Source organism: Rhodamnia argentea, chromosome 10, assembly GCF_020921035.1.
Source record: "Rhodamnia argentea isolate NSW1041297 chromosome 10, ASM2092103v1, whole genome shotgun sequence".
NCBI lineage: Eukaryota > Viridiplantae > Streptophyta > Magnoliopsida > Myrtales > Myrtaceae > Rhodamnia > Rhodamnia argentea.
In genome coordinates, this window is record NC_063159.1 from 6,648,277 (window position 1) to 6,654,367 (window position 6,091).

General features: G+C 41.9%; 1 pseudogene; it reads right to left on the reverse strand.

Moving 5' to 3' along the window:
• Positions 1-4,083: 4,083 nt before the first annotated feature.
• On the reverse strand, positions 4,084-5,742 carry LOC115729741 (annotated as a pseudogene).
• Between the last annotated feature and the right edge of the window lie 349 nt (positions 5,743-6,091).

A 6,091-nucleotide genomic window follows, 5' to 3' on the forward strand; every position in this document is an offset into this window, starting at 1 on the left:
ATAAATTGGGTTCGCTACATTGTTTTCTTATTTTGAATTTTAAATGATGACAACTCGTGATACACGTGTTCATGCATACGTGTGGGAACAAGGAGGGGGAAAAGTTCAAAGCCCTAAATTATTCGCCAATCTCAAATACTCCAAGCCCGACAATTATCGTTTCGCTTGTTAATCCAACTTGGTAGAAATTTAGGCCGTCATAATGTCGTCCCTCAACTTTTACTTTGTTTAATCCAGTCGTTGGATTTTTGTTGCATATTTTAAGTAATCCCTAAATTATATGAAAATGTTCAATGTTCTTCATAAACTTGAAACTAATGAAAAAATAATAGTTCTCGGACTAGATTGGACATGCAACCAAATTTAAGAACTGCATTAAACAAATTAAAAATTCAAGGACAACATTACAAATTAGGTTAAAGTTCATGGACAATATTGAACAAATTAAAAGTTTAGGGACAATATTACATATTGGACTAAAATTTAGGAATTATTGTGTCATTATCCCAAAAACTTAAACTAATTAATAATGTGCCATTATATTTATTGATTGGCATTACACCCATGCCGCTAATATGGACTTCATATTGGCCAGAACTCTTGCGTGTGCACCTTAATACGATATCGCTCATGGTAACAAGATTTAGTAGTTGTTTCTAAGTGAAGCTTTCGGCTATTCTCTATACAGGTGGTGCATAAAAATTCTTAAGCATGTTACATTTGTGTCAATTCAATTGTAAATCTTACAATTGTGCCAATTGAGTCATAGATATTTTTTTTTCCAATTGCCTCAATCCGATCAATTTTACTAGGAAATCGCCGACGTAAACGCAGATCGACGTATGTGGCACGAACAGCACTAACGTAGATAATATTTTAAATTTTTTTATTATTTTTCCTTTTTTTCTCCCAAGCCCGGCATAGGCGGCTAGCCAACCCTAGCCGGCCACAAACGAGGATCGGTCGGCGACTCTCACCGACCTTGATAGAAGAAAAAAATAAGAGAAAATAATTATAAAAAATTATCTACGTTAACAATTTTTGGATTCAATTGATAAAATGTAAAAAAATTTGTGACTCAATTGATATAAATATAATAGGTTTAAGAATTTTTTTGATAATTTCCCCCATTAATTTCATATTCATTGCACGGATCTATAGAACAAGAACGGGTTTGGTCCTCGATTTGAGCTTGTAAAGGGGGTGACACTGGTTAGAGACCAGAATATGATCTGACTAATTTAGATGGTTACGGTGAACATGCTCTTCCTTATCTCTCGTTCTATTTTTTAAAATAAGATGGTTAAGAAGAATAATAATAATAATAAAGAAAACTAAAATTGGGTTAGCTTCATGGTTTTCTTATTTTGAATTTTAAATGATAACAAGTCGTGATACACATGTCGATTGCATACCAGTGTGAACAGAGGGGAAATATTCAAAGCCCTAGATCTGAAAGGTCACTCTGCTTTTTGATTCGATTGGTCCACGTGTCCTCTTGCAAGAGGACCATGTTAAAGCAGGGAACCTCTGTGGCCGGTGAGGGAAAAGAAACAACAGCAAAGATGACAAAATTAGGGTTTTGGTTTCTTCTCGACCACGTGGTTTTGAAAAGGTTCCTTTCGAGCATGTGAAAAGGCACCCCCGTTCACACTCGCTCGTCAGGACATTGTTGCTCGACTGATTTAGATTAGGGCCGATGGCAACAAATTTTATTAATTTGCTTAATAAACAATCTTAGTAGATAATCCAATAAAAACTCATGTTATTTATCCAACAATGAATATGTAAAGATTCTTTTAAATTGGCGATGGAAACAATAATAATCCAAATAGAATTCGTATATGAATTTAGCTCGAAAAAGGTTTAGCATGCATCAATATTCGGAGTACACATGATCCGCATAAAAAGCACATCAATAATCAAACTATGCACATTTGGATTGTCGATCGGCACTCGTGCAATGGTGGCTAGCTGTCGAGCCACCACCTGTGAGGGCCCGGGAGCCTCGGCATGCCCCCCTCGAGGCCAGTCGCTCCTAACCTTTAGGAGCCCTCACCCACCCTTGGTTCCTCTCTCTCTCTCTCTCTCTCTCTCTCTCTCTCTCTCTCATATGACTTTTTCTGACGTGGCTCCACATCAATGCCATGTTAGTGCCACATACATTAAAAAATGTTTGGAAAAAGCTGTTAAAGTTGTTGTCCCACATCACCCGACAACCATGTCTTACATACTTTTTATATTCATGTGATTACCCTTCACCTATCGGTTTAAACTTTTGGATTGGACTTTCTAACATGGTATCAGAGCCGGTGTTGTCGGCGATTGCGCATTCACCCCATATTAGTCAAATTCACGTGTCTACAATGAGTCTTAAGCTTTTGGGTTAGACTTTCGGAGTGTTGAGGTGACAATGAGTCTTAAGCTTTTGAGTTGGACTTTCTAATAGACGCCGCGTCAAATTTTGGCACAATCATAGGAAGGACTTGATTACATCGGACTCAAAATGCTCAAGACTTGATTACAGAAATTCACACATTCAAAACTTGATTGGACATCGATCAAATGATTATCGGAACTTTCCGCGTAATTTCCCTCTCGGATTAATTTAGCCAAAGATAGGTTTTATAGGAATCAAACTCTACTGAGACTGTATGCAATATTTAGAAGAAAACCCCTTTTTTATATGGTCTCCGTCCCACTTTCTTCAGAAATCTAGATCCTCGAACCGGCAATTATGATGGCGAGTCCATCTATTAGCGCAGCTCGATCGAAGGTTATGCATGAGATGATCTGAATCAGTTTGCTGCCATAAAAGCCGCAGAACGGGTCCCCACTGGAAGATAGAAAAGGCAAATTGTCCACTGCCGTTTTCGTCGAAATTCAATGTACTCCATCGAAATCATGGCGTGTCGTCTGTTGTCAAATTTAAACAAATTTGTCCAAGACATCATGTAGTCTGCATCTGATAAGGTCTAATGATATTATTCCTTTTAGTCAGCATGACTTGACCAGCCATTCATGCATCCATTCTTTGCGGGGGCATAATCACTTTTGGAAAAATGGCATAAGTAGTTCTTGAATTTTAGTTCAATATGCAACGCGATTCCCGAACTTCAGCTCCGTATGTAATGTGGTTCCTAAACGTTTGATTTGTTCACTATAGTCCCCGAACTTTTGATGCATGTTCAACTTAGCCCCCTAAATCATATAGAAAATGTTTGATATTGTCTCCGGCATTTTCATGTCGTTTAGAGACTACATTGAACATGTACTAAAATTTTAAAAATCACATTAAAAAAATTAAAAGCTTTGTAATCACGTTGAACATTATGCTAAAATTTAAGGATCACATTGCATATTATGCCCTAATCCGGAAATCATTTATGACGTTCTCCCATCACTTTTCAAACGAGAGTTTAAAAGGACATACAAGATTATGCCGCGGGAAAATGCTTCCGTAATAGTATTGTCATGAATGGTACAATCTCAACTGTAAATTCGTACATCATCATCGCGGTCTTTGCATAAAACGCTCGTTGATTAGGAGATCGCGTGATCAAAAGTAATCGACAATACCGTCAAAAACGTTAGACGAGTGGCTTCCTATTCTAAGCTTCTTATGTCAATGGTATTTGACGCCATTGGGGGAAAGCCCTCATCATTTTCTTCTCTGTCTTCTTGATTTGGCGATCGTCTGCAACCATTCATGCTTTCTCCGCGCCTGCTCAACATCGAACGATGGCCGTAGACGCCACCCTTGTACAAGGGTACGTGCCTAAATATTTCTACTAAAAGACAAACCCTAAGGTCCGATGGACGCCATGGCTCCAGTGGATCTCTCGCCAACATTGCCAACGTCAGGAGAAAGTTGTCCACCATCTTTTGTCTAGGAGGAGACCCCCCCGTTCCTCTGCCAGGACAGGAAATGTTCTAGTGGCGGGACCATGTCTTTGATGTTCCTCAAAGTGAGAGAATCTTTGGCATCACGGATAGACAAAAACCCCATGCATGTAAATTCAAAATATGTTCCACAAACATAGAACTAGATATTACTACAATTAGCTGTTATTTGGCTACTTCTGTCTTCTAAACAAACTGTGACATAGGCACACATATGTACAAGGAAACTAAACTAAGCAAACACCTCTCAAATTTTGGAAAAAGAAGAAGAAAAGCTACACCAAGATCAACATTCAACAAATGTCCAACAGATCATCGAAATCGGACCCCGCAATCATGTCGAAGCTATGGCAGCTAGACATCACATCCCCTTGATCCGACGAGAGGGCTGAGATCTCCCCGGCGGACTCGAACACGGCGTAGTAGTCTGACGATGCAGACTGGTTGTTGTTGCTGTTGTTGTTGTCATCGTTGCTTCCGCCGCTGCCGCCGCCGCCGCGGTGCAGCTTCTGCTCGTGATTCGCCAGCAAGAAAGTCGAGGAAGAGAAGGGGTGGTTGCTGTTGCTGTCGCCCTCTTGCTTGGGGGTGGGGGTGGGGGGTGGGGGTGGGGTTGGGGCTGGTGTTGAAACTGAGGAGGATGGAAGAGTCCCTAGGGCTTGCTGAGTCCAGGAGGAGCGGGGGCAATTTGAGTACGAGGTTCCGGCAAGTGTGGCGTCCTTGGTATATGGTCCTGTAAGCGGGTGGGTCGTCATTCGTCTTTTGGACCTGCTTGGTCGCTTGGCACCCCTGGTCGGTCTTGTGAGTGCACCTGAAGTAGCTCCTGTATGAACATCATCAACACAATTAATCAACACTTGATTTGGAGATTCGGGGCTTCGGATGCTTCAAATCCGAAAAGTAACCCGGAAAATTTCACTCATGATGATAGACGATGAACGGCGACGGCGTGCTCGTTTCGATTCGATTCTAAATTATGTGCCGTGCTATGGTAGAGCGAACTCAAAATTTAGTAAATTTAAGGAAGAACCGAAAAATTCATGAAAATGGATACATCATTTGTGAAGTACCTCGGGAACTCCGAGTTGAGAATCGCTTTCTGACCATATTTCCTCCATTGGTGCCCGTCGTCGATCAAATTGGGGTCCGTCCTCATCCGTGTGTCTGAAGTCTTTCTGCGGAAAAAAAAATTTGAATAATTCCCAGTTCATGTTAGAATCAATTTAGACCCTTATACATAATTTAACTTATAACAAATTCCATAAATGAATAAAAAGACAAAAAAAAAACTTTTTTTTTCCGATCATGATCAGTCGAGTTGCGTCCAATCTATGAACAGTAGCAAAAAACGATCTTTTCATGTCTTTCTTTCTTCCTAAGTTCTAAGGGATCCGTCCACTTTTTGCCTATTACCTTCTCTTGTAACATCCTCGGCGATCTCTGGGGAACGAGGTCTTGCTGCTCTCCTCGGAGTCCTCGGACTTGACGCGGCAGGCCTTGACCGGGACCTGCGAGACCTCGTCGGGGTCGGCGCGGCTCAGCAGGGAAAGGGTGTTGTCGAACGACCGGAGGACCTCGACGACCAGATCTTTGGCGGACGCGGGGTGCCGCGCGTCGCCATCGTCGCCGCCGCCGTGAGAGAGGGCGGCGAAGAGATCTCGGAGCTGCTTCGCGGACTCCTGGCCGCGGAGGAGCTCTTCCACCGCATGGCGGCGACTCGAGGAGAGGTTCTCGGGCCGAGAGGGACGCTCCATTGATGAAGAGAGGGAGAGAGTGGTTCTTGTGGCTTTGCCTTGGTGAGGAAGGAGTGAAAGTGAAGAAAGGAAGAGAGAGACCTTTAAATTGAAGAAGACGAGTAGAGAGAGAGAGAGAGGGGATAAAAGAGCTCGATGTCATGTGCATTTGCAAGAGGCGACGAAGATAAGGAGGAGGAAGCTTGGTGGGAAAATTCCACGTCTTGCGGGGCTGTCCATCCCCACGCGCGGCGCGTGGGAGTTGCAGTCAGTTTCAGAAAGATGGAATCTTATCTTATTAGTACAATTGCATTTATTATTGTTGTTATCATATGTTAAGTTCACACTTGCGGAAGAATTCATATAACAAGAGCATCGAGCTAAGGAATTCATTTAGATCGGTGAAATATTTTCCGGGATGAATTTTTCTTTTTTTTTTGGTCGATAATCCATGAATG